A 12149-nucleotide genomic window follows, 5' to 3' on the forward strand; every position below is an offset into this window, starting at 1 on the left:
GTGATTCAAGTTGCTATGGTTTCATATTGAACTTAAGTTTATGAATCTAAACAGAAAAGTATAAGTTTATAGTCGGAAATATAGGTTACAAGTCATTTTTGTAAACGTAGTCATTTCAGTTGAAAGAACGACGTCTAGATGACCATTTTGGAAAACATACTTACACTTTGAGTTTAACCATGATTTTTGGATATAGTTTCATGTTCATAATAAAAATCATTTTCCCAGAAGAACAACTTTTAAATCAAAGTTTATCATAGTTTTTAATTAACTAACCCAAAACAGCTCGCGGTGTTACTACGACGGCGTATATCCGGTTTTACGGTATTTTTCATGTTTTCAGGTTTTAAATCATTAAGTTAGCATATAATATAGATATGGAACATGTGTTTAGTTGATTTTAAAAGTCAAGTTAGAAGGATTAACTTTTGTTTGCGAACAAGTTTAGAATTAACTAAACTATGTTCTAGTGATTACAAGTTTAAACCTTCGAATAAGGTAGTTTTATATATATGAATCGAATGATGTTATGAACATCATTACTACCTCAGGTTTTGTGGATAAACCTACTGGAAATGAGAAAAATAGATCTAGCTTCAAAGGATCCTTGGATGGCTTGAAAGTTCTTGAAGTAGAATCATGACACGAAAACAAATTCAAGTAAGATTTCTACTCGAAATAAGATTGTTAAAGTTATAGGAATTGAATTAAAGTTTGAATATTAGTATTACCTTGCATTAGAAAGATATCTTACTATAAATAAAAAAGATTTCTTGAGGTTGTATGATCACTCAAAGTGGATTTGCAAGATTGGAAGTAAGCTAGTAAACTTGGAAGTGTTGTTGGTGTGTTCTTGAGTAGTTGTTTTTTAACTTGGTTTATGTATGGATTTATGAACTATATTGAGCTACATTTTGATGAAGATGATGAAGAACACTTAGAACAATGGAAGAACACTTGATAGAGAGTAGTTCAATTCATGTAAGTTTCAAAATGAAAGTGTTTAAGTGTGTGTTCTTTCACGTGAACTATGGTGTTAATATAGGCTCCATTTGTTTGTTATTTTGTTAGATATTTCATGCTAGTTGCCAAATGATGGTTCCCACATGTGTTAGGTGACTCACATGGGCTACTAAGAGCTAATCATTGAAGTGTATATACAAATAGTAAATACATTTAGAAGCTGTGTATTGTACGAGTACGAATACGGGTGTATACGAGTAAAATTGTTGATGAAAATGAATGAGGATGTAATTGTAAGCATTTTTGTTAAGTAGAAGTACTTTGATAAGTGTCTTGAAGTCTTTCAAAAGTGTATGAATACATATTAAAATACTACATGTATATACATTTTAACTGAGTCGTTAAGTCATCATTAGTCGTTACATGTAAGTGTTGTTTTGAAACCTTTAGGTTAACGATCTTGTTAAATGTTGTTAACCCATTGTTTATTATATCTAAATAGATGTTAAATTATTATATTATCATGATATTAAGATGTATTAATATATCTTAATATGATATATATACATTTAAATGTCGTTACAACGATAATCGTTACATACATGTCTCGTTTCGAAACCCTTAAGTTAGTAGTCTTCTTTTTACATATGTAGTTCATTGTTAATATACTTAATGATATGTTTACTTATCATAATATCATGTTAACTATATATATATATATATATATATATATATATATATATATATATATATATATATATATATATATATATATATATATATATATATATATATATATATCCATATATATGTCATTATATAGTTTTTACAAGTTTTAACGTCCGTGAATCACCGGTCAACTTGGGTGGTCAATTGTCTATATGAAACCTATTTCAATTAATCAAGTCTTAACAAGTTTGATTTCTTAACATGTTGGAAACACTTAATCATGTAAATATCAATTTCATTTAATATACATAAACATGGAAAAGTTCGGGTCACTACATTATCTTCGTTCGACATGACGATTATGTAATCTCTAATGTTTTAAAGATTACATATTCTCATTCTAACGGAAAATCAAATGAGTTTAATATCATATTAACTCATTAAATCCATGATTACATCTGAAGAAAATATATATGTGTGATGGCCCCGTCAAAACACTTAACGGCTCCGTCACTTGGTCCCACAGCTTGATCGGACTTGAATGAATTAAATAAACAACATTGCATTCTTTTATTCAAAAAGTTTCCCAAAAAGAAAATTTAACAAAATATGTAGTTTAACAAACCCATCATTTTAAATATCCAAAGTTGACATAAAACATTGTCAACAAAACACCCACAATTTTAAATTATTCAAAAGAGAATGCAAGTTTAAGGTTTCATAATTGTTTAACAAAAATCTGCCCAAATGCGTGCAGATTCTTCTAACACAGTGGAAGCAACCAAATAACTCAAGTACCTGTGAAAACATGCGAGGAAACTGTCAACAAAAATGATGAGTGAATTATAGGTTTAAATAATTGAATAAACTTTAGACCACAAGATTTAAAATGTTAGAAAACATAGAACATTATTCCATTATCAATGAGCCACCTGGTAACCACTTAACCCTTTATTTACCCTTGCCAAACACAATAATAATATACACTGAACAAGTGTATCTACAACAAAATCCGAAGTACTAAACATTCCAATTATAAATTGCTAGCGCGACTAGCTCGAAATGAGGTTGTCAAACCCGATAGATCTATCCATAGGATTCACGTTCACCAGTAGAAACCAGTGATTGCAGTTACCAGACTAGGGATTATTTTTGTTCAACTCATAACGAATAATTTAAATTTAATTGCCACTTGTGTCTAAACGTAAAATAAATTGCATGTAATCACATCCCAAAAATATACTTTGAAAAGTATGTAAAAACGGGACTATAACTCACCTTAATAGCAAACGAAGTAGCCACACAATTAAGCGAACAGCAAACGAAGTAAAGTGATCAGGAATGATTACAACGCCGACCTATAAGTCAAGCAGGTCGATATAAATAACTAACTTAGGTCAAGTCTTAGTATGATAGCTATTGTACATGTTGCAAGTAGACATAGAACAACACTCAACATGCATCGGTTTGATCGAAACAGCGTACGGACACACACTTTCTATTTTTAAAAAGTTTCTATTTTTAGCAGGTTTCTATTTTTGGAAAGTTTCTATTTTTGGAATGTTTCTATTTTAGGAAAGTTTCTATTTTTGAAAAGTTTCCAAAGAAAGTTTCCATATTTAGAAAGTTGCTATTTTTAGAAAGTTATTAAGTTAGGAAAGTTTCCTTAATTAAAAAGTCAACAAAAGTCAACTAAAAGTCAAAGTCAACTAAAAGTCAACTCAAAAGTCAACCTTGGTCAAACATAGTCAACATTGATTTTTAAAGCATAGGTTATAATAATAATATAGGTTATAATGTTATTTAAAGTCATATTTGTATAATTATATCATAACATAAGTTTAATTAAATTAAATTGAATTATTAAAGTTAACATAAGTTTAAATGATATAATTAATATAACATAAGTATTTAATTAATTAATTAAATAGTAATCATAATATAAGTATTATTAATTAATAATAAATTTTAAATCATATCATAAGTATTATTAATTAATAATGGATTATTAATCATATCATAAGTTTCTAATTATAATCATTAAATCATAAGTATTTGATAATTAAACTATAATTAAATAATAACTAAGCCTTATAATAATTAAATAATTAATTAATCCTTATTATAAGTCTTATTATAATAATCTCATAATATAAGTTTAATACTTACCATAAGTATTTTTCATTAATAATAAAAGTATTATTAATCATAAGTTTAATTAAATGTTTAATTAAATCATAAGTAATTAATAAATGATATAATAAATATATATATCATAAGTCTTATATTAAATTAATTACTTTTTATATCATAAGTAATGTATTAATAATGAAATTTATTATTTTTATCATAAGTCATAATTAATAACCATAAGTTTTAATTAAAAGTTCATCGGGTCATAACTTGAGCCCCGGAAATCAGTTTTCGACGAGCCTTATATATATCTTTGCCTAATCAACCCACCTGACACCTTAATGTGCTCAAGAACATCCCAAGAACAGTCATAAAGTCGTGACTTACAGCACTTAATCACTTTGGACCTTTAAACCGCTCAAAAATGTGTTTTAGTCATAACGGGTGATCCGTGGCTCGGACTTCGATGACCCGAACATGAAAGTTCATCCCATCATCAATCCTAACACACTAGTACACCCTAAGGACTCTAAAAATGGTCACAAAGTCAGACCACACCTGGTTCAATTCGTTTTTATATTTTAATCTCAATAAAACACCATTTTAATCATAACTTATGTTCCGAAAATCGAAATAACATGAATCCGGAGTCTAAAATTAATGTCTTGATGAGAGGAACTCATCTAGACACTTTAATTTCACTTATATGTCAGTTATATTTCCAGAAAACAACAATCAAACCGCTGTCCCAAAACAATCAAACCGAAAACATATACAATCGAGCATTTCTACGCATATATTCAACCATATAATAACATATAATCATCATACTACTAATATAACATTCAAAAACAGAAAAATATAAGAAAAATTGAAAAGTTAGGGTTAGGGTTTATACCCTAATCAAGAATAAAGAGATATAGATGCGTAGAGCTCGAAGAGATGAACGAGTTTATATATATGATTTAATGATACAAGCTTGTTTGAAGAAGATGATGATGATGATGTTTGTGCTAGGTGACGGTTAGGCAAGGGAGAAAAGAGGGAGAAGAAATGTTGAGAGAAAATTAGGTCTAGATTGCAAAATGATGAAATGAATTATGAATTTGCAAAATGGAAAAACAAGGGAGTAAACCCCCCCCCCATAATTCGGCTGATTGGTTGGTGTGGGGTGGGCCCCATGGCCAACTTTGATGTTTTGGTAGAATCCTTGTGGCCCGAATGCCCGAACGAAACCCGAAACGCGAAAACACGCTTACACGATTAATTATTCGGAGAGATAAAAAATACGCGACGAAAATATATATAAATACTATATATATATATATATATATATATATATATATATATATATATATATATATATATATATATATATATATATATATATATATATATGACATTAAAATATCATATTTAAAATAATTAGGACTTAAAAATCCCAAAAGCTCTACCGTTGGTTTGAAAACTGAAAAGATTCGCCGGATAGAAATCCGCGATTCGGATAAACGTACAATTTAAGTTATGAATACAAATATTCATTTAACACATAATAATTAATATATTATTACTAAAATAATAATATAGGTCATAGAAATGACGTGGCACGAATAACAGTTAACAGTCGTTAATTAATTAACGGTAAAAGATAACGGAAAAAGTAGGGTCGTTACAATATGTATATATGTTTTCATAAAGATTGTAATTAAAAATTCTTTCGTACAAACTGTTAATGGTGAAAATATTTTAATGGGTAGGTAATACCCGAGAAATATTTAGATTTCACATTAATAAGTTACACTGTACATTCTTTGAATCTGATTCAACAGTCATTTACTATCCTACTTACATCCACAGATATACGAATCCGTTCACCACAAAATAACCATTTTCATTCAATTTCATATTTGGATTTTGACTTATCAGAATCCAACAAGTTGCATAATGAAGAAAACATTGGACAAAATAAAATTTGTTAGAAACAAACAAATTAACTATGAGAAATTCTGTTACGCTAACAAAATCCTAGCTAACTGTTAATTCCGTATTACATTTTATTTATCGCAATTTATTTATCGCAATTTATTTATCGCAATTTATTTATCGTAATTTTAATTCTCGCAATTTTATTTATCGTCATTTAATTTCTGTTATTTATTTTACGCACTTTAAATATCGGGACACGTATACAATATTTTGACATATCATATTGACATCATCTATATATATTATTTGGAATAACCATAGACACTCTATATGCAGTAATGCTCGAGTTAGCTATACAGGGTTGAGGTTGATTCTCAAATAATATATATACTTTGAGTTGTGATCGAGTCTGAGACATGTATATAACGGGTCATGACACGCATTAATTAATTCGAATATTATATGTCAACCTATATATGAATTGTTAAGCTACTAATTGTGGACTGCTAACTGTGGATTAATAACATTGGACAATTAAAATGAATTAAAATATTGATTATAACATATGAAACTAAACATTTCTTCAAGTTTTCCACTTGATTTCATTTTAAACCTCATTTTATCTTGACGATTATAATCTGCGATTAAACTTTTCATAAATCTTGAAAACACCTCAATCGAGAAGTTGAACCAACCACACTTCATCTACGGAAGGAAAGATTTATGCATATAGTTATGCACCTGAAAATACTCGGAACCAGAGTAAATGTTTAACACGTATGTGTGCTAGCTCCTTTGACGTTGTTATTACTGAAAATAACTTTGCAATTCCTTTTCAAATTAGACAATTTTGTCACAGCTTCAGCAAATTAACTTCGACTTTAATTCGAATAAACCTTATTATAACCTTGACATATAAATTTGTCTTTCGTCATCGTTACCGGAGAACCTTTTATGTTCCACCATATTAGCTGTAAATGTACCAACAACATTAGTATTTTTTGGTGTAAGTCTCTCCGACAAATTACTATACATATTCATTGAAACCCTACCAAATACTCATCCGTATCTGGTAACGAGAATTGTCATACCAATGACCGGGAATTAGCAATCAGTATTTTGAATCTCGCAGCATTTCTACATCAACAGTTATATGTATACATATAACATTTATCTCTTAGAATTATGATCTTCCATTCTGAAATTCTGAAAAGCTACCAGTCTGCGAATCAATACTCGGAATATTGAAAAAGCTGAATGAAGCAGCAAAAACAGTAAACGACCTTAACAACCAAAAGTTTGATGATAAAGAATAATGTGTTGGTAAAGCTCAGAAAAAGAGAAAGTTTGGAACTGAAAAACGGATTGAGCAAACCATGAAGGAAGCTGTAGACAAATCATAAAGAATAAACCTGTCTTCAAAGAATCCAAATAATTCAGTATCTGCTGAAGTCATTAACGAATACCTTTCTCCTGACTCTAAACTTTTACGGACAAATTTTCTTCATCATCCTTCGATATTAGAAATTCTACGATATCATCGTATCTTTCATTATAAATATCCTCGATATTTCTGAAGATATTTTCATAACCATTCTTATCTGAAATCATTTATCTCTTCGTGATATCTGTGTTACATCAGGAAAGAAACTATTTTAGTTTCTAAATTCTGAAAAATGCAAATTTAAAATATGAATGATATTGAAGTGCTGTTGGGAACTATAGCATGAGTTAGTATAATATAGTGACACTTGATCAACGTGATTATATTACAGTAAGTCATGCTGAGTTTCTAATGGGACGTGATGATTCACAGATCATAACGTCATCAAGTGCCATGTTACATAACTCTTCCATTCTGCTTAACTTCTGAATATATCAAGAAAATATATTCTTGATAGTTCTATTCTCAGTGATTCAGGTAATTTGACAAATTAAATCATGCGATTACGTTCTTTTTTGTTTAGAACATGAAGTTCATTCGAAACTCCATACTTATGAATTCTGGACCATTACTCTCTTTACTAGAGGTCGAGAAGAGAATAAAAAGGCAAAGAGCTCCAGAATATAAGAGAAAATATAAAGCCCAATAAAAACGCGGAGGTTACAAATCGGAAATATTAATACGAATAGCAAAATAAAGACATGGTAGAATTAAGAATAGAATTACCTTGAGTAGAAGTAAACAGATTCTTATGATGAAAGATTGAAAAGAAGGATGACAGAAATAATAATTAGGAAAATAACAAGGATTAGAACTGGATTAAGCATTTTCACAATCTTTTAAATGTATGAACTAAGAAAGAAAGTATAGGAATGATGAGAATAATGGAAAGGAAGAGTTTAATTTATAATGGAAATACCAGACGGAGTAATCGAGGCAGATCACCATATTTAATTATAGAGATCTTAATTTCCTTATTCGCCGAAGAATTAAATCTTTTAGATTTCGAAGATTTTCTCCAAATCCCTTAAACTCTGGAAATCAATCCTGTCTTCGTCAAAAGATATGACGAATCTACACTTACTCATTTCACTCTTTTGTGATTACCTCACTCGTACTCTTCATAAAATCAAATGGTTTTATCTATATTACTCAATGACGATAAAACTCTAATTTTCAGCTTGTATGCGTCATGAAAATGTACTTATTGTCAGCCATGACCATCCCAATCAAATTTCGGGATGAAATTTCTTTAACGGGTATGTACTGTGACAACCCGGAAATTTCCGATCAAATTTAAACTTAATCTTTAAATTATTTATTGTTTCTGACACGATAAACAAAGTCTGTAATGTTGAAATCTCAAAAGTTTTGAACTGTTTTCATATATGCAATTATCCTTCGACTATTTCCGACGATTCACAAACAAGAAATTTTAAATTAATGTGTATTTATATATATATATAAATATATGTATATATAATAACTGAAAATATTGATATACCATTTAATCATTAGAACTAAAAATGTAAAATGAAATAAGATATAATTAAATTGTTATGAAAATGAATCAATATGTATATTTAGTAAATATTAAATATAAATATTAAATGATTGTAATAATTGTTTGATGTTCCGATCGATATTAAGCAAGTAAAATTCGAACGTTGTGATTTTAAAATAAACGGTGATCCAAAAATGAATTATATAAATTATAGGCTTATTAAAAGTATATTTATGATCTAATTAAGAAATTGTATCACTTTTTATATTTTACCCTGGATCAAACACGGACAGTTGATTTAATTTTTATTTAATAATTTTAAATAATTAATGACCAGTTTTATACCATAAGGACTGAAATAAATAAAGACATTTTAATTTAAAAATATGGAATTTATCTGAATACTTTTATCTGTCACTAATTAACAACGGAGTACGATATATCACCCGTATTAAAACTGTCAGTAGAAGATTTCATAATTTAAATGAGTGATCCTTTTTGTTTATTATTACTGCCTTCCACTTTATCATATATATATATATATATATATATATACATAAAACCCATGAAGACAAACAATCTATCACCTACTACTTTTGTCATTTTCTTTTCCTTCCTTTTCATGAGCTCAACACTTTCCATCACCTTTCTTCATTTGTTCTGTCAACTGAGTAAATACAAGAAAGGGTTGCTAATATTTTTATATAATATTTTAATTGCATGTTTTTAATTACTAATATTATTCTATTATTATTCTATCACCAACTTGAAGATCATTATTGAGAGATATGTCGAGCTTGTTATCCCATTCTCACTAACAACCAAGAACAACTTGCAACATCACATCCTCCTCAATATGCCATATCCATCATCAATAGGTACTGCAAGTTTATGTTTTCTATTTATATTTTCCTTTGAACTAAACAATAACCACATCTCTCTCTTCTATACTAGACCGAGAAAACACCAATGCAACCAACACTATCTGTCATCATTTCAAGTTTTCTATTTTCGTTACCATTTAAACCAACCATCATGAGCACCGTCACAAACCAAACACATGACCACCATCGTAAATTTAATCACCACCACAATCAGTTTTTCGTTTTCTGTTTCTTCTTGGTTATTGAACACCACGTACAAATCACCACCAATGATCATATCATCGTGGTTTGCTGCATTTTTTTTTAACGAAGAGAACCCATCAAAAACCACTTTGATTCGTTAGAAGACTATTATTATTTTGTTTTCCTTTCTTCTGTAATCAATCACCCCACACCTTTGTTAACTATTCGATCACTCATCATTATTGTTACAACCGTAAATTGCCACCTTAAGACCACCATAAACACTCTACTACTATCCTAGCTCGACTCACCACTCGAACCAATTTATTATATTTCTATAATTTATACCATCGATCAAAAACATCACCCTTGAAACCACCAAAATAACCTACACTTTCTGTAACTCATCACTGTTTTAACTGCTACGATGTTTTCTGTTTTTTTCATGCTTCGAACGCCGCCAAACACCATCACCATTCGTCACTTTTTGCTGCAACAGCAGCTGCTACGAATACTGTTTCTGTCAAGTGAAAACCAAAACTAAAAACGCCTTGTTATTCAGCTACTGTACGTTTCGGTTAAAGATGATACTATACGTTTGTGTTGCTACAGCAGGTCGCTATTTTAGCTATTCAATTATTTCTGTTAAACAATGAAAACAATGATGAGGGACAGTAATAAAGTGATACAGGAACATAATAGTTGTGCCACTTGCTTATGTCTGTTAACAAGAATAAAACAACAACAATTGTTTTTCCTTGAATTCCATTAAAAGGATCTAACCTGTTCTCTCTTTTGGGCTTATACTACTAGGTGGGTTAGGATATTTGAGTATGGGCTTGTTAATTATCCTTTGGCCGATGGTTGGGTTACTATCAGTTTCTCTCGGGTTCTATAAGAATTGTGATATTACTCGATGTCTTCCGATAGGGCTGCTGCTATTGTTTCTATTCAAACATGTATAAACCGAAACCCATTAGATAGTGATGATATTATGATCTTATGTTGAGTGATACGGGAAGAAGAATATGAATAGTTAGGTGGAGATGATGAAACGAAGATATTAATGATGATATGATTGTTATTGTGTTGATACTGTCAAAATGAGGTTAAGATGTTGTTAAACGAATTAAATGATCAAGTTAAGTTACATTGGTGAGTACGATAATTAGGAAAATTATGATAGGATTATGATCATGTTATGATTAATGATAAGGTAGATGATGATGATACTTTGATGACGATGACGAGTTGATATAGTTTAGGTAATGATGATGATGTTAGTTCATGATGATGATGATGATATATGAATAATGATAATGACGAAGTTATGATTATGATTATGATTATGATCATGATGATAACCCTGTTTGTTTTTTGTTTGATTTCACCACGAACACACTCGATCGTTCGATCTCTTGTTCTCTCGAAGGGTATAAACTACAATTCAATCTTTTTATTTTTGATAATGATAATTGTGATTTATATATATTATATAGTTATGATTATGATAAACATATAACTATTATTAATTAATTATTATTGTTACTATTATTATTCTTATTATTATTATTATTGTTATTATTATTAATTATTGTAGTTATATGATCATTATTATTATCATTATTAGAAAAATTATTATTTTTATTTTATAGTTATTATTATTATTATTACTACTATTAATATTATTATCATTTTATCAAAATTTATAAAATTATCATTCAGATTATTATTAATATTATCATTATTACTTTAATATTAACAAAATTATTATAACAAATAAATATTTTTATATAAGAGTATATTTATTACAACTATCATAATATTTCATATAATTATATATATTAGGATGATTTATATAAATATTTACATATATCAAATTATTTATTTTTAATATAATATTAATCATATGTAACGATATATAAAACTATTTAAACATTAACTATTATATATATATATATATATATATATATATATATATATATATATATATATATATATATATATATATATATATATATATATATATATATATAATTTAGGACATAATATATAAATTTGTTTGATTACAATTATATGTATTAATATATATAAATGATATAGGTTCGTGAATCCGAGGCCAACCTTGCATTGTTCAGTTCCGTCGTATGAATATTTTTACAACAAAATATTGTATTGTGAGTTTCATTTGCTCCATTTTTAAATGCTTTTGCAATATATATTTTGGGCTGAGAATAAATGCGCTGCTTTTATAAATATTTTATGAAATAGACACAAGTAATCGAAACTACATTCTATGGTTGGATTATCGAATTAAATATCACCCTTTTAGCTTAGTAGCCTAAGAATTAGGGAACAGATGTAGTGACCCGAACTTTTCCATGTTTATATATATTAAATGAAATTATTATTTACATGATTAAGTTTTTCCAACATGTTAAGC

This window comes from Rutidosis leptorrhynchoides, chromosome 9 (assembly GCF_046630445.1).
Source record: "Rutidosis leptorrhynchoides isolate AG116_Rl617_1_P2 chromosome 9, CSIRO_AGI_Rlap_v1, whole genome shotgun sequence".
Classification (NCBI taxonomy): Eukaryota; Viridiplantae; Streptophyta; class Magnoliopsida; order Asterales; family Asteraceae; genus Rutidosis; species Rutidosis leptorrhynchoides.